This window comes from Misgurnus anguillicaudatus, chromosome 24, assembly GCF_027580225.2.
Source record: "Misgurnus anguillicaudatus chromosome 24, ASM2758022v2, whole genome shotgun sequence".
Taxonomy (NCBI): domain Eukaryota; kingdom Metazoa; phylum Chordata; class Actinopteri; order Cypriniformes; family Cobitidae; genus Misgurnus; species Misgurnus anguillicaudatus.
This window is the reverse complement of record NC_073360.2, coordinates 47,226,978-47,252,419: the sequence shown is the minus strand read 5'-3', so window position 1 is coordinate 47,252,419 and position 25,442 is coordinate 47,226,978. Positions and strand designations below refer to the sequence as shown.

Here is a 25,442-nt window from a genome sequence, read left to right as displayed (position 1 = left end):
GTCTCTCCAGGAACACGTGCAACACGTACGACGAGTGCTTCTGCGGTTGCTAGAGAATGGATTGTTTGTCAAGGCGGAGAAATGCGTTTTTCATGCACAGTCTGTTTCTTTTCTAGGACACATCATTTCGACTGAGGGTGTTCGCATGGATCCTGAGAAGGTTAAGGCTGTGGTAGATTGGCCATCCCCAGAGTCTCGCAAGGCCCTGCAGAGATTTCTGGGGTTCGCCAATTTTTATCGGCGTTTCATTCGCAATTTCAGCCAACTAGCCGCGCCTCTGACCGCTTTGACCTCCCCTAGTTTGACGTTCAGGTGGTCAGATGCAGCTGAGGCTGCGTTTGCCAAACTGAAAAGCTGCTTTGTTTCAGCTCCTATTCTTGTCACCCCTGATCGCTCACGTCAATTCATAGTGGAGGTCGACGCGTCAGAGGTGGGGGTAGGAGCAGTGTTATCCCAGCGCGCATCCTCAGACGGAAAGGTTCATCCTTGCGCGTATTATTCTCATCGTTTATCTCCTGCGGAAGTTAACTATGACATTGGCAATCGAGAGCTGTTGGCCGTCAAATTGGCACTGGAAGAATGGCGTCACTGGCTTGAAGGGTCGGGTGTACCTTTCATTGTATGGACGGACCATAAGAATCTCGAATACATTAGAACTGCTAAAAGACTTAACTCCAGGCAGGCTCGGTGGGCATTGTTTTTCGGTCGTTTCGATTTTACACTTTCTTACCGGCCGGGTTCCAAAAACATCAAACCCGATGCTTTATCCCGTCTTTTTGAGCGTTCCGATCGTACTGCTACTCCCGAGCCCATTTTACCGGAGACCATCATTATCTCCGCGCTCAGATGGGAGGTCGAATCGAAGGTTTTGACTGCCTTAGAAGGGGTAACGCCCCCGGCTCGTTGCCCACCGAACCGTTTATTTGTGCCGGAGGGGTTACGGTCAGACGTTCTCCAGTGGGGTCATTGTTCCAGTGTTGCTTGTCACCCAGGGGTTAGTAGAACTAAATTTCTAGTCAAGCAACGATTTTGGTGGCCTGGTATGGCTCGTGATGTCCACGACTTCGTCTTGGCTTGCTCGGTTTGCGCTGTTGGTAAGACTTCCAATCGACCTCCAGATGGGTTACTCTTACCGCTGTCTGTCCCTTCGAGACCCTGGTCCCACATCTCGCTAGATTTCATTACCGCCCTCCCACCCTCTAAGGGTAATACGGTGATTTTAACCGTAGTGGACCGGTTCTCGAAGGCGGCTCATTTCATCCCCTTGCCCAAATTGCCATCAGCCAAGGAAACAGCGGTAACTGTCATTAACCACGTCTTCCGTATACATGGCCTTCCGACAGACGTGGTTTCTGACAGGGGTCCCCAATTTGTGTCCAAATTTTGGCGAGAGTTTTGTAAATTGTTAGGAGCGACTGTTAGTCTTTCATCCGGGTTCCATCCCCAGAGCAATGGTGAAACCGAGCGAGCCAATCAGGATGTCGAAAGGGCATTGCGGTGTTTGGCTTCCAACAATCCTTCATCCTGGTGTCAACAACTCTCAATTGTGGAGTACGCACACAATTCTCTGCCAGTGTCATCTACGGGCATGTCTCCATTTAAGTGTAGTTTAGGGTACCAACCACCTAATTTTGTCAGTACTGAATCCGAGGTGTCGGTTCCCTCCGCAAACGCACTAGTCCAGAGGTGTCACCGCACCTGGACCAGAGCTCGTAGAGCTCTGCTCCAGGCAAGGTCGCGCACCAAGGCTAAGGCCGATCGCCACCGGTCGAAGCCTCCCCGATACGTCGTCGGTCAAAGAGTGTGGCTTTCAACCCAGAACATTCCGATGCGTTCCGTTTCGAATAAGCTTGCTCCCAAATTTATTGGCCCGTTTTCTGTTACCAAGATCATTAATCCGGTAACAGTGCGTCTTAGCCTTCCACCGGCGTACAGGAGGGTTCATCCCGTGTTTCATGTGTCCAAAATTAAACCGGTGATTTTTTCCCGTCTTAATCCGCCTGCCCCGGTTCCCCCCCCGCCTCGTATCGTTAATGGGGAGACCACGTATTTGGTTAATCGTATTCTGGACTCTAGACGGAGGGGACGCGGTTTTCAGTACTTGGTGGATTGGGAAGGTTACGGTCCGGAGGAGAGAAGGTGGGTTCCTGCTCGGGACATACTGGATCACCGCCTTATTGATGATTACAATCTTCAGGTAAAGCAGGCTGGGAACGCCAAGGGGCGTTCCTAGGGGAGGGGGTACTGTCACGGTAGGAAATCCTCTGTTTCCTCCGTGTCGTGTGTGTGTGTGTTTGTTTGTTCACTCACCTCTGCCATGTGCTCGTTTGATTAAGTGTTGTCACCTGTGTATGATTGCCTCGCTCCAGCTGGTCCTCATTACCCATCAGCTACATATACTCACTCAGTTCTCTTCCTGTTGTCAGATCCTCATTCATGTTCCAGCCAAAGTTTGGATTATCGTCTCCCGTGTTCGTGTATTTGGATTAGTGTTTCGTGTTGTCGTCTTCGTGTGAGTGTTCCGGTCCGTTCCTGGTTTCATCCATTGGCCATCTCCACACTCACCACCGACTTCACCAACCAACACTTCTCACGCCACCGTAGACCTTCGATCACCATTGCCTACATCCTGGACTCAGTCACTTTCTATGTTGTTTCACTGTATTACCATCATTCATAATAAATCTGTGTTGATCGCCTGCGCTTGCTTCCTCCACTTTATTGTATCGTTACAGCACAGCGCAACGTCTAAATGGGCGTGTCCGAATCCACTTTTGCTAATTTAACGACGGGAAAAATGGTTTTTGCGCGGAGCGCATGGTCGAAAAGGGTAGGTCCTATTGTAATGGGAGTATTTTGGGCGTAACGTGCAGTAAACCAATGAGAGTCACAGCTCTCATTCCCTTTAAAAGCAAGTTGCGCTGGCGCTGTGTCTGATCCCTATTTGGATGACGGACTTTGTAAACTGAAAAACTAAGCGGAGGAAGAAGATCCCCAGTTTAAGATTAATGTTAAATAATTGTGTTGTTTTTCACTTGTATTGAGGTTGTTGTTTTTTTGTTAAAACCTTTAAAACCCGTTTTCTTTTAGTCATGGAAGTAAAAAAGCAGGCTTGTAATTGCTTTAAATGTATGGCTATCCAATATCATCAAAAAATAATTTACAAGTATGTAAGATAATGTTTGTTCTCTAAAAATACTTTATTTGTAACAAACAGGAGATAAAGAAATTACAAACGGCTCTCCTCACGTTTCAGCACTTTGGACAGCGGTCTTTTTAGCAAAGAGTTTTTTTTAAGCATTACTTAAAATGTTTCTCATCTCACCATATTCGCAGGTACAGAGTCATTATATACACTAATTCCGTGAGGTAGCATTAAAAAAAACATTTAAAAACAGATGCATTTGTTTAAAGTAAGCATTTATTTACTTACCAGGCTGCAGGTGAAGCAGCTCTTTGCGCCTTCTAACGTCTCATAATTAGTCCTCATTTATGTTCAAGAGACTCAATAATAATCTTTTACATTCAATCCTTTAATCTTTCATATTTAAAAGCGTTTTTGTGCTGCTGCGCATTCATGTACTTTGTGATAAGCAAACCCGCGTTGTCCTGCCGTTTATAGGCGCATATTACTAATGCGCTCTTTAAATAACATAAAACACATTGCGCCATTGACTTTAGACTTTAGACCAGGTTTTTGTTGGTCAATGGCGTAGTCTATTTTAGTTGCCTCAAAATAGCAACGCGCCAACAATGCGCCTGAACACGCCTCGTTTTCAGACCAGAACGCCCATGGGCGCAAAAGGGGGCGCAAATGCATTTGCTATTTAAACAACGCGGCGCTAAACGTGAAAATTAGGGTGGAAACTAGCGAAAGACACTTGCGTCGCGCATTGCGCTGCATTGCGCCGGGTGTAAGATAGAGCCCTAAGTGTTAAAACTATGTCAAATATTATTAATACTCGGTCAAATAAACATTATGAACTGAAGAATATTCATGATGCTGTTATAAAAACTATTTAACAGAGTATTAACACTTAATGACATTTTAATGACAAATTATATTTGTATCACTGGTAAAAAGTTGTCAGTTATGTTGTCTTGGTTAATGTCAAGTTGTCATGGCAAGTTATGATGTATGGGTTAAAGCAACACAATGTAGTTTCCATGTAAAAATGACTTACAGCTCCCTCATGTGGTTGAAAAGCGCAACAGTGCCTGGTATCAGACACTCTTCTGCAGGCAGGGGGAGGGGCGGGCTGTGTTTCTTACCCTCCACCGACATTTTCAGAGTGTGCTTGTAGCAGCTAGGAGGCTGCTCAGGTTGCATCAACAGAACAATTTGTCCAGTTAAAAGTGTTCTATCACTGAAATAATTTTCGAGACATTATTTAAAGGTAAACAAAAACTACATAGTGTTGCTTTAATGTCAAGTTGTCATAACAAAGACATCTCAAACAATGTCATCTTTGCAATAAAAATGACATAATTGAACAAATGACACTTAATGACAGTTGTCATAAACATCCATAAAATCTCCTTCATATTCATGACACGTGTCATGTTATGATTATGAATGTGTCATGTCAGCCTTATGAACACCCCTTCAAGTAAAGTGATGTTTTATAAAAACATCATAAAACTTTTTCATGTGTCGTCAAAATGACCCACAACCTAATCAGTTTATATGTTAAGAAATCCATGCATTTACAAACGTCTCACGAGACAAATTATTCGGCAAACTAATTCCTCTCATTGCTGCTTTTTGATGGTTTTGAGAACAATTACTCACGAGTCGCCCTCTGTCATTTACAGAATTATACAACGGAGAGCACGTCAAGCATAAAAGCCTTTTAGGTTTACACAGTTTTTCAATATTTTACTATGTTCTTACCTGATGAATTAATACATGCCTATCTTTTTTCAAAACTGTATGTGCACTTAATCTTTGCACAGCATGTCATGAATGTGTTAGCATTTAGCCTAGTCCCATTTATTCCTTAGGATCCAAACAGGGATGAATTTAGAAGCCACCAAACACTTCCATGTTTTCCCTATTTAAAGACTGTTACATAGTTACACGAGTAAGTATGGTAGCACAAAATAAAACGTGATTTTTAAGTGAATAGAAAATGAGAACTATATTGTATGGCGGAAGAGCACTTCAACCTCTGGCGCAGTAACATCATTACTCCTGTGAAGATGTTACTGCGCACTGAGGTCGAAATGCTGCAAACTATGTGCTCTTTCTCCATGCATTGAAAAAAGATAGTTATGTATTCATTTGTCTAAGTTGAGGTAAGAACATAGTAAAATATAAACAAAATGGTGGTTTTCCTTTAAGTCAAAAGTGTAGGCCAATTTGTCAGCGTTCCACACTTTGTCTCAGTCGTGCAATGTGCAAGTGCAACTGTAGTGTTGCAACTGCCTGCCAACGTGCAAGTGTGAATTTGAATTTCCTTTTGCGACAGTTATAACACAAATCACATCACACCCAAAAATTCAATCGCCTTTGCTTTATTTCCCACTCCAACATTTCAATTATTGCCCACTAAAAGCTGCACAGATATATTTGCTTACCTGAACTCTGTTGTCTGGTCTGAACTAGTTGATGCATGAAAACAGCACCCTGACTGGTTGACTGGCTCAAAGTATTTTGAGTATTTTAAAAATACAAAAATACTCATCTTAAATGAACAAATTACATTTAATTTTTTTCAAAGGCTTTAAAATACAAAATACAAAATACTATTTTGTATTTCAAATACGTATTTTGAATACATGTATTTGAAATACTGCCCATCCCTGATTACACCACTGAGTAGTTGCACATTAACTACAGATGTTGTTATATGTCAGATTAAAGAGTTGTTTTTTGTGTTCAATTTTACAAAAGTGACATGTTTATATTGATAGTTTCCTTGTGAAATGTAATAGTTACTAATTCTTACAAAATCGTATAAATTATTAAGTGGATTCTTGCATGATTATTTGTGAGGTGGGTCGGGGGCACCACAAGGTCTTAATACACCACACTCTTAAGAAAAATGGTTCTATATAGTACCAAATAAGGGTTCTTCAGCTTGTAACAATAGCAGCACCCTTTCTGGTACTATATAGAACCCTTTTTTAGATGGTTCTATATAGAACCTTGCCTTGAAAAAGTGCTAAATAGAACCTCAGTGGTGCTATAAAGAACCCTTTCATTTATCAGCAGTCAGGAGGATTATTTTTTATTTGTTTTTTCTTATTTATAGCACTTTATAAGGTTTAACAGTTTAAAAACAGAATTGCAAGACATCAGATCATACTTTTATTTTCACGTTTTCATTACATGAGGTGTCATACAATAATAAATATGTGCATTAAAATCACAATCAGAATACATATATTAATTATAATGCAAATATAACAAATAACTACTCAAAAAGATATGGATGTTTAATAACAGCTTCAATATCAAATAAATTAACAATAAAATTTGGCAATTAAAATCATTTTAAATAGACAACAATTACATGAAATCAATAAAATCATGACATGCAACATCAAAACATGCAAATGATAATAAATCCTGAATATTAACATGTTATTGACATTACATTCAGATGTAAACACTTTAGCACAAACGATCGATGACATAGAATACAAATGAATGGGATGTTAATAATACATTAGTAACTGTAAAAATAAAAGTCGGATTGTGTCAATCTTTCTAGAATCTCACCAAAAAAGTCCATATTATTTTCTTTACGGGATCATCCAATACTCCATCCAATGTTCTTTCAACGTTTTGTTGCAATGATGCTGAACATTTAGTCAGATAAGAGTAAGATAAGAAATGGTCTGCTATTGTCATGTTGATCTTGAGACGCAGGCTGTGATTAACACAGATCTCCATCACCTGGCTGTAGTCATCATCATACAAGGTTGAGCATCAGGCTGAACAAGATTTGGATCTGTCAGTCATGGGTGAAAGGATAAGACATGGAAACAAAACAAGTTAAAATTAGCCTGGAGTTTGCTTACATACTGTATGTAAAACATGATTTGACAGAAGTTTTAATATGACTCTGCTCAAGATACCTGTTTTGTCAGTAAATAGGTGAATGCTTGGTGAAAGATTTATTTATAAATTGAATTCACTCAATTAACATAAACCACTGTTATCAAGCCAATGGCAGACCTGCAGAGCTTCACTCATGATCCACCTACAACAGATAGACAAAAGTAATTCTGTTATCACAAGTAAATGTGCCACAAGATCACACACACAATCTCCAAAATGTTTAAATAGTAAATAACGATTATTTTAATGATTATTTTAAAGCATTGAAAGTAACATGCATACATCACCAAAACAGGATGTGTCTTTCATACCAAGTGGTCATACGCACTGCCTTCACTCCAAGCATAGGCAAGATTACCTCACATATGAAAACTCTGAAATATCAAAAACTAAACACATGTTGTACCACATTCTTTTCATAATAAGTTTAATAAACTTAATGTAAAATATACATGTATATGCTTTATAACAAACACTATAACAAATCATTATCCTAAGTCATTGTTCAAGCAGAGTCCCTGAAATATATCATTTAAAACAATATGAAGATTACCTGCTTTAAAGGGAATGAAGCTTACAGTATGTTGACCTGTTATAAAAGAAATAAAGTACATCAAAAACACACAAAACCTCAATTTACAAAATGTTTAAACAGTAAATATTATTATTTTAATGCCAGGATTGAAAGTAACATGCATACATCACCTTTAAAAAAAGAATGTGTCTCTCGTATCAAGCGGTCATACGCACTGCCTTCACTCCCAGCAAGCTTACCTCACATATAAAAACTCTGAAATATCAATAAAAAAACTAAACACATGTTTTACCACATACTTCTGATAATTAGTTTAATAAACTTAATGTACAATATACATGTATATGCTTTATAACACTTTAACAAATCATTATCCTAAGTCATTGTTAAAGTAGAGTCCCCTAAATATATAATTTAAAACAATATGAAGCTTACCTGCTATAAATGGAATGAAGCTTACAGTATAAAGTTTACCTGTTATAAAATAAATCATTTACAATAAGAACACACAAAACTTCAATTTTCAAAATGTTTTTAACAGTAAATGATGATTATTTTCCTCTCTTACCTGTTTGTGATGTTAGTCTGCAGGCAGTTCAGCAGGACTGATGATTCAGGGCTTTTACAGGTGAAAATAATCAGGAGGCAGCCTGAAAATAACTGACTAAATTTAAAATCAAAAAAGGAGGGAAATAAAGAACCCTTTTGCCAAGACAAAGAACCATTTCAGCAAAAAATGGTTCTTCAGTAAGCTATGGTTCTATATAGAACCTTTACCATCGTTTCAGAACCTTTGAAGAACCTTTTTTCTTAAGAGTGCACTGCTTATTTTAAAGACTACAAAACAATACATTGTAATACATTTTGATATTGCTTTAACAGATCCTTGCATATGAGACAGCAGGTGTGCCAAGCAGGTTTCACAAGGACTTTCATGTGTGTATCGTAATGAAAATACTGCATTATATCTTACCATTAAACTTCATAAATCTAGTAGAGATAATGTTTTTATGTGTACTCAGAAGATGTGATTCACTGTTAACTGTGGGGTGCAGAGCTGTTATGTTAACATGATACAGCGTGACATGAGAGGGATTGTTTATTCACGTTAGTAAATTAAAGCCAAAAATATTCAAGTTGTCTACTCTATTTATAATGACAGATATTATATTTGATTTATTTTTATGAGACATTTTGAATTTCTGGAAATATTTAATACAGAATATGACAAATAATGCAGAATCCCAAAAATTCAACATTTTGTTGATTTTGTGCTCTTCCACGATCGTGAACAACTGTACGAACTGACTGGCAGCCGACATCTAACTCCAGATTGTAAAATCAGTATTTTGTTTCTGGTAAGTCCTCAATTAAACTAATAAATGTGACCATTTAGTGAATTAGATATGTGTTCGCTGCCAAGACTGACTCAAATATGGCAGCAGTCATGGCAGAAGTGACGTCTTTGGTACCCATGAATTGCTTAATTAACCATGAATATAGCTTGATAGCTTTTTGTAGATGAATTCTGGTGAGCACGTCAACCTAATTTAACACGAAAGTATATCTGTTCCTATTAAAAACAGATTTTAATTGCTCTTCTCCACATAGGTTCATGGTAAGAAGTTTTGATTCCTACTTAAACAAATGAAGTAATATAACCACACTTACAAAAAAGCCACACAATAGACCAATTTAGAGTAGACGTCACAGTTACGTCACCTCAAGCTGCGCGCGCAATGCGGTTGCAGAAAAACAGTGGAAATGAATTAGACACGAGTGAAAAGAGCAAGATAACTCACTAGAAAATGTCCTGTTGTGCTGTTAAGTGTCAGAATAAGAACCATCGTCGAAGACATCATTGAAGATAAACGTAGGTGTTTTTGGTTACAATAAGCCCTTAAACGGACAGAATGGAGCGAGGAAATCATCTGGAAATCTTTTAATAATTAGAATAGAAAATAAGTAGAGAAGATGTCCGGTGTTCTGTTGAAGTCTGTTCCCGCCATGTGTTTCTTATAACGTTTTTATTACGTTACAATTATAATTATTTAGAATAATTGTTTTTTATACTGAAAAAGCAATAATATCACAATTTTTAAAAAATATTTCATAATTTTTTCGTTTTCTATTATTTCTTTTTATTTCCTTATATCTTAGCTTATGTCTTCTTCCTGTTTGTTCTAAAATTATTATGTTTACATACTTAATAAATATACAAATATAGCACACACACACACACACACATGATGTAAAGTGTTATTAATATATAAACAGGCCTTTTTAATGTATGTTTAAACATAATACTTTTATAATAGTTTTAGACCAAACACGTAAGATAAATATAAGAAATAATAGAAAACAGGAAAATTATGAAATATTTAATAAACGCTATTATATATAATACATGATAGTATTGCTTTTATATGTACTTTAGTGATTCAGACTGTAAAAATAATTGATTTAGCAAAAAAGAACAATACATATACATTACATACATGCATATCAGTAGCAAAGCCATTTAAACTTTTTATCTATCTAAAAAATAAACTTAACGTTATTAAAACGCTATAAGAAACATTGCACTAAAGGGAAACAGGGGAATCAGACTTCGACAGAACACCGGATCCATAAAAATCATGGTTTAATGCTAAAACACTTCACAATCCTCCTGCGGAGCAGTTACTTTCTGCAACCAGTTTGGCTCCGCCCACAAAAAATCCTGACTAGACCCCGAAGCCGCCGCCAGGCGCCGCCATTTCCACCATTTAGAAGTTCAGCTGCCGCCAGCCAATAATTTCCTAAGCCAAATTGAGCTGATAAAGTTTGGCTGAGCCGGCTAGAATTATTTGCATAAAATAATAATTCTATCACATAGAGACATACACACACACACAAAATATATAAACCAATACACGAGATCTATTTTCCGACTGGTTTCATAACAGCACAGTCTTGTGCTCACTCGTTGCTACGATACACAGAGGCCGTTTCTCAATCCAAAGGTTGCAGTCTGTGGAGGTCTCATATGCAGGCTACATACGTCATCAAGTCTGGTTTATTTAAGTTAACTGAGCATTACATTCGCAAGCCATACGCATATTACAACAATTTACGATTAACTAAGAATAAACTTTATAATTGTTAATATTTTGAAGACAGTCTTGATGACGTATGCAGCGTAAAAATGCGACCTCCGGAGACTAAACAAATAAAATTGCTACAGAAGAAGCGATGCATTTTTTTCTCGCACTGATCTAAATGGCAGAAAGAAGCAAGCAAGGTCATTTTGATCTCACTTCTCACATACTTTCCTAATTCCTACTTACTTTTTTTTTAACTTAGACCTACCCAGACTTTTGTTAAATCTTCAGGGCACGGTTGCACAAACCTGAATCAAAGATTGATGTTATGAACCAAATATTCTGGAACGGAGAGATTTTTAGCACTGAACGTGATATAACTGCAGTAACAAACCATCGTTTCCACATTGCTAATTCACAACGCATGATTCAGTGTACATTGAAGTGAAATGTGCAAAACTTTATCCAAAATAATACTGATAACAGTGTGTGTTTATTAGGGCTGGGTAAAAATATCGATTCATCAATGCATTGCAATTATTTGTTCCTCAATTCAATATCCATTCATCAAATCCTATGAATCGATTCAGCCTACTGGCCAGTGGCGGCGCTGTGGGTGGGCAACACTCTAGCGCCAGCCCCCCGAGGTAATTTGATCCGGCCCTTTATGTAGTCTGTGAAAAAGACATCTCTAAAATAAATAAATGTAGAATTAAAATAAATGTAGTTGTACAACGGGCCCTACAGTTACGAGTTGATTAGCGTGCATCTGTTACAGCATGAGATGCAGAGCGCGAGTCACTTGACTGGCGCGAGCAGCTGTGTCACGTGTTTATATTCGCGCTTTGATCCAACGCGAGCCGCTCGCACCCGCATATTAAGACGCGATGACTGACAGTGGTGAGACCACGGACTCTATGGCTGTTTTAACTTGTATTTACAAAACCGTCTTTTCCGACAGTTGTTGTTTGATATGTCGGCTCAATGATGACTTGCTTATCCACAATGACATTAGATGTCTTAATAAAGGAAACACATTGAAACGATTAGTAACAGTTAGTCACCCATCGCGCCCAACACCTGCACCACTGAACGCGTATCTACTGACAAACATACACCTGATTTTACTGCTCTAGCGAAATCTAAAAGTATAATTTCTCTTATTAGAAGCTAGACTAATGTTTGCCAGTTATTAAGATGGCTGTTGTAGTTTAAATAGGGGTAGTGAAATAATTAGCTTTGACAAAAACAGCATAAAACAATGTTATGTTACATATTGTAAACTTTTTTGTTATGTGTACTAAAGTGAGTAAAAAATTTAAATTCTCAATGATGGCTCTTATTTACACCTTTAAATGTAAATTAAAGCTTTCTCGGGCATCTTACAGTGCACTTATGTTATTATGCAGTTTTAAAATACAACATATGAACATGTCTGGATGTAGAAAAAGCTTATTGTACAATGCACTGATTTTGTTGTTATGCAGTCATAAAGTAGGTAGTCATAATCACTGATATATCTTCGGCCCCTTATTTGAGATGCTTTTCATGAACTGGCCTCCATGACAAACTAACTGAATAGCCCTGCTCTAGTGAGAGCGTTCAGCGTTGTACAAAACACGCTTTACCAAAACAGCAAGATGGCAAACAGCAGCTGCAGTCCGTTCAAGTCTGCACCAAAAGCTAAAATTAAAATATAGGCTACTCAGGTACTTAATTACTTGTGTGTCTACTTATTATTGAATCGATATTGAAGCAAACAAATCAATATCGAATCGAAACGAAGCCTCAAGAATCGTAATCGAATCGAATTGTGAAATTCCTAACAATACCCAGCCCTAGTGTTTATATTACATTTTTTATCAGTCTCATTTTCTCATTACCTGGAAAGATTGAGATCTAGTTAATCAGTATAACATATACATCTGTAGACATGTAGTGGCAGCTTCAGTCATTTGCAGCTATGAAAAGTTTGGCGGCTGCAGCAGTCATTCAGGTTTTGGCTGAGCCGGCTAGCCAGCCAATAACTTCATCAGCCAGCCATTATTCTCAAAACAAATGGCTTCGGGCTCTAATCCTGACAGACAATTTAAGCAGAATCACAGAAAATAAACAGATGCAATCTGAGCAATTAAAGGAAAGTTTACACACACATGACTTGTATTAACAAAGTCTGATTCATTTGGAAATATTGTCTTGTGTATGCGAACTGAACCAACATTGTAGCCATTTACCCCAGTTTCAAAACAAAGCAATCGATCTACAGGTCTGAAAACACCATAAGATTAACTTTTATGATCCACTTTCAATGTTGACTAGTGTCTATAAATCCATTACAGATGTTGTGATCTCTATATAGTCTCACTATAATCTATATGTGATTTCTGTCTGAGCATCAGATCACAATGTTACCTCAGTAGCTTCAGTTTACAGTCAGGATTCTTCAGTACATCAGAGATCAGCTTCACTCCTGAATCTGTGAGATTATTATAAGACAGATTCAGTTCTCTCAGGTGTGATGGGTTTGATCTCAGAGCTGAAGTCAGAGCAACACAACCTTCATCTGTGATATCACAACCACTCAACCTGTAGAGAACAGGGACTTTATGTGAATGATGCAAAACTACAAAGTTTGTCCACAAATCTCTAACCTCCATCTCTTCATGTAATGTTCCTCTTTCAATCCCTCAGTAACTGAGACACTGTGTGTTTAAATGTCAAAAAAATCCATCACACAGCTGACTATTAGTGTTAGATGTCCTAAACCACATGAACATTTCTTCATAAATCTGTATTGAGTTCATGGCTCACACTAAATACTTGGGGCCAGATTTACTAAGCGCTTGCGCCAGCGTAAACCATCATTTTGGCGGTTAATAGCGATGTCGGAATTTACTAAAGACGCGCAGTGGATCATTAGCGCTGAAAAGGTGTGGTCTAGTTCTTTTTGCGACTGACCTGATTGCATATGCATTTCTAGGAGTTTCCCTTTCAGACGCAAACATTTTGGGAGGAGACTATTTAAATGATTCACGCAACGCGATTTACTAATGTTTGCGCATGTCTAATGTAATGAATTACCCCGACTATTTAACGCCGAAAAAAAGCATGTCTTAAATCATTTTGCGCTCGAAATGGCTGCAATTGTTGTTGCTAGGAGGAGACATCGCAGAAATCAGAGACTGCATGGTAGAAGGGAGAGGATTTTTTCCACACGTATCAATTTATTTGGAATGCCAGAACAACAAATTATCCAAAAATTTTGTTTGCCAAGCCATGTTATTCTAAATTTGCTGGAAGAAATACAAGACGATCTGGAGCCCTCAACTAGAAGGAGTCACGCAATCCCAGGTGTTTCAAAACTTCTTGCAACACTTCATTTTTTGTCCTCCGGTTCTTTTCAGTCTACTGTGGCTACGTTAGCTGGAATTTCACAATCCGCATTTTCACCTGCGTTGTCCGTGGTGCTGAAGTCACTGATGAAAATAGTACATCAGCATATAATATTCCCAAATCGGCCGGAAGCTTCCATCATTTTACCAGATAAGTTCACGCGTCTCTCTGCCTTTATTTATCGGCCTGTATATCACATGCACCTGCAGGAGCATCATCTCTGCTTATTTGCAACCATGCGCTAATTTGCGCTGCTCTTAGTAGATTGGTTGGTCATTATGGAAATCAGCTGTTGCGCCTGTGTTATTTAATTAGCGCTTTTTTAGTAAATAACCCGCAGATATCACCACTCCCATCAGCGCATTTTTGGAATTGCGCTCATGCGCTAATTTGCCCTGTTTAGTAAATCTGGCCCTTGATCTTATTTCCTCAAGTGTTTGTGTTCATAATGACAAGATATTGTTTGACTCTCAGCTAACAGAAAAAAGTTCTAAGAACGTTCCTTGAAAGTTCCCAAAAACGTTCTGCCAACATAAAAAGTGTTCAGTTTTCTTGATGTTCTAAGAATGTTTCTGTGTTGTCTGAATGTTAGATGAATGTTAGATTCTACCATTTTCAAACGTTATGACAATGTCATGTTTTAATGTTCACACAATGTTTAAAACAACAACTGTTTTATAGACTTATTTGCTTGTTATGTAAATGATAGAGTAGAGCTGGACAATAATTCAATATCAATATATCTCGCAGTATAATATTTTTCGATAACAGTGATATGGTTTCTAAACACATTTCGATATTTCGATACATTACGGCGTCCTGTGGCCGTTCACATGTCACATGTAAAAACACATGTTAAACACAGGTCAAGGGGCTACTTCCCTCTTAAACGTGTGGTGTCTTGTAGTTAAAGGACAAGTTTGGCATTTTACACCTAAAGGCCTGTTTTCAGATTGTTTATGATGAAATAGAACGGTTTTGATTGAAATTTGGACATATGATGCTGGCCGGAAAACTTTCGGGTGTTTATTGTATTACCCCCACCTCTACAATGGCTGTATATGTGCACTGGAACAATCCTTCCTAAAATGCATTAAACTTTCGTTTACAAAGACGTGAAACTCAGCGAGTGGTCAGGGGTGTTCACTGATATGACGACATCATATAGAGAGGGAGAACAGGAGATGTAATAAACACAAAAAACTAAATTACTGGTGAGAAAAAATAGGCTTAAACCATAAGGTGCCAAGGTTAGAAAAGAATAAAGATGAGGAGAAAAGATACAAGTATGTATGCTGCTGTGTCACCTGGTTATGAGTTATATGTATAATATAATTAAATGTCTAGTATCAAATCATTGATTCTTGAAACTTTGGCAAAAACATGTCCCACTAAGAAAAGTGCTAATTCTGTTGGAAATTAATATTATTTTCATGAAGAAAAAGAATCAATGTTATAATCAGGGGGTCCTTTGCACATATGTAAGGTTCTTTTATAGGTTTATTTTTATTTTTTATTAATTTAATGATTAAATGCTGCCTATAAAATCAGCTGTCCTCGGTTAAGAGATAATCATTTCAACTAGATTAAAAAAGCCAAAAGTAATAATTGAATTGAATAATATATTTACCACATGAAAGAGTACATTGTAATATGTATTAAAAACAACAAACAGTGAGTTTGAATAATATTAACTATTATTTTGTGATTGCTTAAAATGTGTCCCACAAATTCGTCACCACCGTCAGATATTTATAAAAAGCAATAAAATCAGACAACTACAGAGTCAACTGCATTCCTGAGGACCCCATTTTCAAACCTTCAGCTCTACTGCATGCTTCAAGATCACTCAAGCTCCTGTATGTTTGATATTTTCTCTTAAACATCTTCATATTTTTGGACACTGCTACTGTGACAACCATAACATGTCAACACCGTCATCTTTGTATAAAAAATATTAGATTTGATCATGAAATAAATGTATAATTTTTCACTATCTAGCTTGCTAAGCAATTACAAGTAAATCAGTAATTTTTATTTTTCTTACAGTATGTAACATTAAATACTACAATTATTTTAGGGTCACGTTGACTTATATTTTCTGCACATATTACTATAATAGCAAATTGATCAAAACTTACACAGATGGAACTATGAAAGTCAATACTATGACTGAATAAATCCATAATATATCAAAACACAAACACAACCCGGTGGCAAAAAATACTTAATAGTTTATAAATGTAAAATAAATAATTGTGTTTTTTAATGTTAAAATAGCTCTTCGTCCCTCCTATAAGATGTCGATCTCAGAAATGTCCCCAAGCCTGTTTGAGTTTGAGACCCCTGCATTACAGCATTTATTACTATTATTATTATTAATAATATATAATATTAATTAATTAATTAATTAATAATATTATAATAATATTAAGCTGAGCCTGAAAGTCTGTTTTACTGGACAGTGATATCACTTTTTTGTATGAAGGATAAACACGAATTAAAGGTGAACATTAATATATTTATCCCTTTTTTATTTTACATATGATATAGTTTTTATAGTTTTATTGGCCAAGTTTTTTTCAGAGGTTTGTTTTTGGTTCTGTCACGGTAGGATAAGTCCACCGTGACTTTCTGTGTTGTGTCTGTCTGTATGATTGAAGTGTGTGTGTGCGTGTCTGATCGCTAATGATCTGAGTGAGTGCAGGTGTGCGTGATTGCTTTGCTCCAGCTGGTGGTAGTTACCCAGACGGCATATATACTCACTCATTCTCTCCTCTCACTGCCAGATGAGTGTACTACGTTGTGTTCCCAGTGTTATCGTGTCGTGTGTTCCTGTGGTCTCGTCTTCGCTTTGGAGTTCTGCCTGTCTGTTTATCCGGTTTCATCCGTCAGTCTGACTTCACTCACGAGCACTTGGATTCGTCACCGCAGCCTTTGTCTGTCCAACTACCACCATATCATCTGTGTCATCTGTCATATCATCTGAGTCATCTGTTTAATAAACCTGTTTCATTTATCTTGCATTTGCTTCCTGATTTTTCAAACCAGTCATCACAGAATCATCTGGCCACCATGGAAGCAGCAGGTAAAGGATCCCCGGCTCGGTTTGAAGAGTTTATCTCCGCTGCCATACATCGTTTTACCACCCAGGACAGTCGGATCGAGGAACTGAGCCGGGGAATGAAGGATATGACAGACAAAGTGTCCGAGCTCACCCAGGCGATCCAACAGCTGACGCTACCCACTGCGCCACCCGCACCGTCTGTTCCTTCTACACCACCCGCGAGCGCGTCCCGTCAGGAACCAAGACTTTCTACGCCCGAGAAATATGCAGGTGATCCGGAATGTTGTAGACCATTTCTATCTCAATGCTCTCTCCATTTCTTTCTTCAGCCCCAGACTTACATCACGGAGGAGAGTAAAGTGGGATTTGTGTTATCCCTTCTGACGGGAAAGGTGGCGCGTTGGGGAACCGCGGTGTGGGAAAATCACGACCCGTGTACCCTGAGCTTCGAGGCGTTGTCAGCCATGATGAGAAGGGTGTTCGATAGATCTGCAGTTGGTAGAGGCGCGGCTAGGAAGTTGGCCGATCTGCGTCAGGGTACACGGTCCGTTTCAGACTACGCCATTGATTTTCGCACGCTAGCAGCGGACACAAATTGGAACGAGGAAGCGCAGTGGGATATTTTCCTGCATGGGTTAACCGGCCGCATCCAACGCGAACTTCAACATGGGGAGATTCCCATTTCTCTCAACGGTCTCATTGACGCGGCGATCCGAGTGGACATCCGGCTGAGGAGTATTCCCGTTCATGACGATGATGGTTGTTCTCAAGCTGTTTCTGAGGGAAGACTGTCGTCGAGGGAGATTGCGGCCGGTTCTTCCATGTCCGATCCGGAGCCCATGCAGGTGGGTCGAGCTCGGCTTTCCCGGGAGGAGAGGATTCGCCGTCGATCATTGGGGCTTTGCTTGTACTGCGGAGAGGCCGGGCACCTCCTCCATCGGTGTCCGGTAAAAGGCAACGCCCGGGAGTAGTGCTGGGGTTACTTTCGGGCGGAATCTCTACAGCAAAGACCCCTTTAACATCTACCCTCCTCCCGGCGAAGCTGCGGTGGCGCAACACACATCTCACCTGTGACGCACTACTGGACTCGGGAGCCGAGGGGAATTTTATCGATCACCACTTTGCACGTAAGCTCCAGGTTCCGTTGACAGCTCTCTCCAAACCCATTTCACCCTTCGCACTCAATGGTAGCGAGTTATCTGTTATCACTCACATCACGGACCCGGTCACCCTGTGCATTTCTGGCAATCATTCTGAGACTTTGCAGTTTTATGTCACTATTTCCCCTCTGGCTCCCATTGTACTTGGACATCCTTGGCTGCTCAAACACAACCCATCCGTCAACTGGAGATTAGGAACTATCACCGGTTGGAGTGAAGCTTGTCATAAGTCTTGTCTTGTCTCTGCTTGTGTATCTGTCTCTGCGTCTGTGTTTCAGGAGGAGACGGTGGACTTAACTAACGTGCCCGTAGAGTACCAGGACCTGAAGGGAGTGTTCAGTAAGTCTCGGGCCGATTCTCTACCTCCTCATCGTCCCTATGACTGTGCCATAGAGTTATTGCCAGGTACGTCTCCGCCTAAGGGCAAACTTTACTCTCTATCTGTTCCTGAGATGAAGGCCATGGAGAAATACATTTCTGATTCTTTAGCAACCGGGTTCATCCGCCCTTCCTCATCTCCAGCGGGGGCGGGGTTCTTTTTTGTTAGTAAAAAGGATGGATCTTTGCGACCTTGTATTGATTACCGAGGGTTGAATAACATTACGGTAAAGAATACTTATCCTTTGCCGTTAATGTCTTCAGCCTTCGAGAGGTTGCAAGGAGCATCCGTTTTCACAAAATTGGATTTACGCAATGCTTATAATTTGGTTCGCATAAGGGAGGGGGACGAATGGAAAACTGCTTTTAACACCCCTCGTGGCCATTTTGAGTACTGCGTGATGCCTTTCGGTCTATCTAACTCGCCGGCAGTTTTCCAAGCACTCGTTAATGACGTGTTGCGAGACATGGTAGACCAGTTTCTGTATGTTTACCTGGATGACATACTGATTTTTTCTTCGTCTCTCCAGGAACATGTGCAACACGTACGACGAGTGCTTCTTAGGTTGCTAGAGAATGGGCTTTTTGTCAAGGCGGAGAAATGCGAATTTCATGCACAGTCTGTTTCTTTCCTAGGGCACATCATTTCGACTGAGGGCGTCCGTATGGATCCGGAGAAGGTTAAGGCTGTGGTTGATTGGCCATCCCCAGAGTCTCGCAAGGCCCTGCAGAGATTTCTGGGGTTCGCCAATTTTTACCGGCGTTTCATTCGCAATTTCAGCCAACTAGCCGCACCTCTGACTGCCTTGACCTCCGCTAGTACTGCGTTCAGGTGGTCGGAGGCAGCCCAGACTGCTTTTACCAAACTGAAAGGCTGCTTTGTTTCAACCCAATTCTTGTGACCCCTGATCGTAAGCGTCAGTTCATAGTGGAGGTCGATGCGTCAGATGTGGGGGTAGGAGCCGTGTTATCTCAACGCACGTCCTCAGACGGAAAGGTGCATCCCTGCGCGTTTTATTCCCATCGTTTATCGCCTGCCGAACGTAATTACGACATTGGTAATCGGGAATTGTTGGCTGTTAAACTAGCACTGGAAGAATGGCGTCATTGGCTTGAGGGGTCGGGTGTGCCTTTCATAGTTTACACTGATCACAAGAATCTTGAATACATCAAATCTGCTAAACGTTTGAACTCTAGGCAGGCTCGGTGGGCTTTATTTTTCGGTCGTTTCGATTTCACTTTGTCCTACCGTCCAGGTTCTAAAAACACCAAACCTGATGCTTTATCCCGCATTTTTGAGCGTTCCGATCGTGCCTCATCTCCCGAGCCCATTTTACCGGAGACTATATTCATCTCCGCGCTCTCATGGGAGATCGAATCGAAGGTGACCAAAGCCTTAGAAGGGGTAACGCCCCCGGCCCGTTGCCCACCGAACCGGTTATTTGTGCCAGAGGGACTGAGATCAGAGGTACTTAAAATATTCCGATGCGTTCCGTTTCGAATAAGTTGACTCCCAAATTTATAGGTCCATTTTCTGTTGCTAAAATCATTAATCCAGTAACAGTCCGCCTTAACCTCCCTCCTGTGTACAGACGAATTCATCCGGTTTTCCACATTTCCAAAATCAAGCCCGTGTTTAAATCTCGTCTTAATCCGCCTGTCCCGGTTCCCCCCCCGCCTCGTATCGTAGATGGGGAACCAACCTATTCGATTAATCGTATTCTGGACTCTAGACGGAGGGGACGCGGATTTCAGTATTTGGTGGATTGGGAAGGTTACGGTCCGGAGGAGAGAAGTTGGGTTCCGGCTCGGGACATATTGGATCACTCCCTTATTGATGATTTCCATCGCAGGTCAAGGAGCCCGGGAACGTCAGGTGACGTCCGTGGGGGAGGGGGTACTGTCACGGTAGGATAAGTCCACCGTGACTTTCTGTGTTGTGTCTGTCTGTATGATTGAAGTGTATGTGTGCGTGTCTGATCGCTAATGATCTGAGTGAGTGCAGGTGTGCGTGATTGCTTTGCTCCAGCTGGTGGTAGTTACCCATACGGCATTTATACTCACTCATTCTCTCCTCTCACTGCCAGATGATTGTACTACGTTGTGTTCCCAGTGTTATCGTGTCGTGTGTTCCTGTGGTCTCGTCTTCGCTTTGGAGTTCTGCCTGTCTGTTTATCCGGTTTCATCCGTCAGTCTGACTTCACTCACGAGCACTTGGATTCGTCACCGCAGCCTTTGTCTGTCCAACTACCACCATATCATCTGTGTCATCTGTCATATCATCTATATCATCTGTTTAATAAACCTGTTTCATTTATCTTGCATTTGCTTCCTGATTTTTCAAACCAGTCATCACAGGTTCAGACATCCATTGCAGGCTTGGCAGTTTTTCCTGAGGCTTTTTTAATATGCATGCCTTTTTCGGATTTATACCGTATCGCCCGAAATGAAGTATATCGTCCTAAACATTGCATTTTATTATTTTAAAATGTATAGGGGTGGTTTCCCAGACAGGGATTAGACTAGTCCTAGACTAAAGTAAATGTAATAGCTGTCCAAACTGAAAACAACTTGCACTGACATATTTTAAAATACATCAATGCCATTTGTTTTGCTTTAAAATGCACACAAGTAATGTTTTTAGTAAGGTGTGTTTGTTAAAACAATTTATATTTCATAATTAAACTAAGGCCTAATCCTGGTTTTAGCTTATCCCTATCTGGGAAACCACCCCATAAAACATTATTTCTGAATGTTGTGTAAAAATATTGCTGTAGAAAACACAATTCACTTATTAGGTTTAGATGTTGATGATTTGTTTCATTTAAAGTCACCATGCTGTTGATTATTGTTTGTTTTAGTTGGACTCTTGACCCTTGACTTTTTGCTTGCTAGTTATTCCCTGGTTGTGTTAACTTTGTGTATATAAAACACATTTGTTATGCTAATGTAAAGTTAGTGTAATTCTGTAGCAGTTGGTAGATAAGTTGTTGTTTTAAACATTGTGTGAAAATTAAAACATGAAATTGTCATAACGTTTGAATGTTACATTGTCATAATGTAACATTCATCTAACGTTCAGACTAGGGATGTCAATTTATGCAATTTCCCATATTCGATGATCATTTAAATTAACGATCAATCAATCTAATAATCGTTAACAGTAATAGTGCAATGAGCCTTCACTGCAGTGGCATATAGCCAATGACATAAAAGTGTGCATAATAACGACAGCTTCCTCACGCGAATTAAAAGATTTAATTTCGTCTAAATAACATGCTAGTGGGATTGTAAAATGAGTCAATGTAGTTGTTGTTTTGATAAAATCATCAATTTAAACTTATCTCGTAATGAAATATAATGACTAATAGACACAGTAAACTCCGCCTTACATGGGCACTCTTCAACAGACGCATGAAAGTCCATGTCAAAATAACAGTTTTATTATCATCAAGTGTTATTTATCAAGTTGTTTACCTCGCTTTCCGAGTCTTTGATACACTGTTTGTAATTATATCCAAGAAGCACACGAAGGGCACTTTTCTCGTCGTCACCTCAGCTTAGACGTACTTTCAGCAAAGATGCTTATATTACGGAGATGCCAACCTTCCATTAGAAAACACGCAGCGCCTCAGCCAGTCAATAATGATGATCAATGATATATGTTGCGGGCATTCAGGGTGTAACGACAGTCAGTTACAGTTTACATTTGACAGTTTCTTGCCATAATTTAAGATGACATTTTAATCTGTTCATTAAAAACGGCTTCTGGTCTCCTTCTCTGTATATAGCAGCGTTGCTATGCTAATCTTGCAGGCTTCCCCGAAGAGGGTCTTTGCTTTCAGTATCCTAAACGTATTTGCATTTTCTGCGTTGGACCCTGTCAGATCCACTGCGGATGTGATTTCGTTGCGTTGGCAGCCAGCCAGCCTCGTCTCGCATGACGTTAAAAAGCACATGCGTGTGCTTGGCATCGAGCATCGTTGTGATTAGAGCCCGACCGATTTATCGTTTTGCCGATTTTATCGGCCGATATGAGCATGTCGCAGATATATCTGTATCGGCGTATAAGCCGCAGATATGCGCCGATATGAACGTTTGTTACAGAACACATTAAATGCATTTGAAAGATGTAAGTACTTGTTTGTCCAGCAGAGTGCGCCATACTGGTTGCTAATGGCGACCCAGATCACTCACTGTAGTGACACCAGCCAATCCCCCACCCCCTTCACCTCAGTCAGTTCAGGTGGCATGGAAGCAGTCACGCAGTGTCTTCTTCACAACATTTTTACACCTGGTATTAAGACGCGCTTTGGTCGATTGGATTATAAATGGACAAGAGAGACGCATTCCCGCTTACATTTGGTGTTTTTAATCCGTCTCTTTGTCGACTTGCGAGTTAAAATGCAAGCGGGAGAAATGACGCGAGACGGAGAAATGACACGTTTAAACTACGCGCAGCCGTGCACTTATATAACACTATATGAGATAACTGCTGCTTGTGTTGTTAGGTAACATGCTCATTTCAGAGCAATTGATTCAATAAGCTCGCGCAACTCTACACCCTTGCTAAATAAAAGAGGCGGAGCGAAGACGCTTTATTTTTATAAAAGTCTAAAGTTTGCACGGAACCCTGGGTTTGTGTTATAAAAACGTTGTGCACAACATTAAACATAGCGTACATTAGTATGTGCTCCGTCAAGCATTGTCTTCGTAACGGTGAGTGGCTAACAAATTTGTGAAGTACACAACATACTGTAAAGCTAATAATCAATGACTTCATAAGTTTCTCTTTATAACGTTATTCTTGTCAAAACTGCAAATGATGCAAGTTTTATGTATTTTGTTCTCTTTGTGTTTTAAAGTTATTTATAATAAGTCAAGTTTACTGTTTAGTGCACTGATATCCAACTAATTTTGGATAATAAAGTTTATTGTTAACTTCTTGCCTATAGTACATATCTTTGTCACATCAATATAAGTGTTGGATCACCACATTTGTGAGTGATCACCACATATGTGAGTGATCATTGCATTGCATTGTATTTATTCATATACAGTATATTATGTTAAAGTATATAGTGTATTCTATGTACAGTACTTTAGTATAATATACTGTAGTATATACTGAACTATAATATACACATAAAGAATATCGGCCGATATATCGTTATCTGTCTTTTTTTACTCCCTAATATCTGTATCGGCATCGACCCGAAAAAACGCATATCGGTCGGGCTCTAGTTGTGATCATAGCTAGTAGTTTAACTTTTGCGCGCTCGCTTAATTTTTTTTTCTCCGACTGTATGTGTTTTGCGCAGGCGCCGCACACACGTGCATGATCATTTTTTTCAACAATCGTTAAGTTTTATCGAGTAAATTCTTATCGACAATTAATCGAAGATCGATTAATTGTTAACATCCCTAGTTCAGACAACACAGAAACGTTCTTAGAACGTCAAGAAAACTGGACACTTTTATATTGGCAGAATGTTGGGAACTTTTTTCAGATTGACTGCTGATTTATGTACAACATTAAGAAAATGACTTTTGTTAGAAAAGATTCTTCCAAAGTAAGAGTTCAAAATAAAATCATAAAATAATTAAATTAATTGTATTAAAGCAACACAATTGCACTGTTGTGCTTTTCAACCTCATGTGTGAGCCATAAGCCAATCTAACATGGAAAACTACATAGTGTTGCTTTAATATGTAAACAGTCATGTGATTGTTGTTAGTTTTACTTACTTGAGTTTTTTGGTTTCTTTAATCACAAGCTGCAGTCTCACAAGAACTTCATCTGCTGTATTTTTATCTCCAATAAATGGTTTTAGTTTAAGTTCATCCAAATGCTGCTCAGACATCAACAACACAAAAACTAAAGCTGCCCACTGTGAAGAGGAGAGTTTGTCATTTCCTACTGATGAAGATCTCACATAATGTTGAATCTCTTTCAGCAGTGAATCATCACCCAGTTCATTCAGACAGTGAATCAGATTGATGGATTTCTCTGGAGACAGATTCTCATTCATCTTCTGTTTAATGTACTTAACAGTTTCCTCTTTCTTGTAGGAGCATCTTCTCATCTGTGTCAGTAGATCCTGTAAGAGAATCTGATTGGACTCCAGTGAAAGACCCAGAAGAAAACGCAGGAAAAGATCCAGATGTCCATTCTTACTCTGTAAAGATTCATATATAGCTCGATGATGTAAATCAGCCAATGAATGCTGCTGTAAATTTATAGAAAACTGACCTGGTTTAAACACATATCGTTTATTGTTTGTGATGGAGATGTGAGCATAAAGAGCTGCTAGATGTTCCTGGATGCTGAGATGAACAAAGCAGTAAACTTTCCCCTGATACAAACCAAACTCCTCTCTGAAGATCTGAGTACACAATCCTGAGTACACTGATGCTTCTGCTACATCAATGTCACACTCTCTCAGGTCTTCATCATAGAAGATCAGATTGCCTTTCACAAGCTGCTCAAAAGCCAGTTTCCCCAGTTTGAAGATCATGTCTTCATCTTTCTTCTCATAGTCCTTCTGATGTTTGATGTTTGTCTGAATGATCAGGAAGTGTGTGTACATTTGAGTGAGAGTCTTGGGGATCTCTCTTCTCTCTGCTTTACTCAACATTCTCTCTAGAACAGTGACTGAAATCCAGCAGAAGACTGGGATGTGACACATGATGTAGAGACTCCTGGATGACTTCAGGTGTGAGATGATTTGATCAGACAGACTCTCATCACTGATTC

General features: G+C 39.4%; 1 protein-coding gene and 1 long non-coding RNA gene across 2 annotated transcripts in view; both read right to left on the bottom strand.

Moving 5' to 3' along the window:
- The window catches only part of LOC129438994 (protein NLRC3-like), a 469,470-nt gene that overhangs the window by 427,291 nt on the left and 16,737 nt on the right, over window positions 1-25,442 (bottom strand). The gene's annotated exons all lie outside the window — the stretch shown is intronic.
- On the bottom strand, window positions 7,358-7,939 carry LOC129419429 (uncharacterized). The gene is made up of 3 exons (XR_012367437.1): window positions 7,775-7,939; window positions 7,623-7,658; window positions 7,358-7,443 (listed from the first exon to the last, which is right to left on the bottom strand). It is a non-coding gene; the product is annotated as an uncharacterized lncRNA (long non-coding RNA).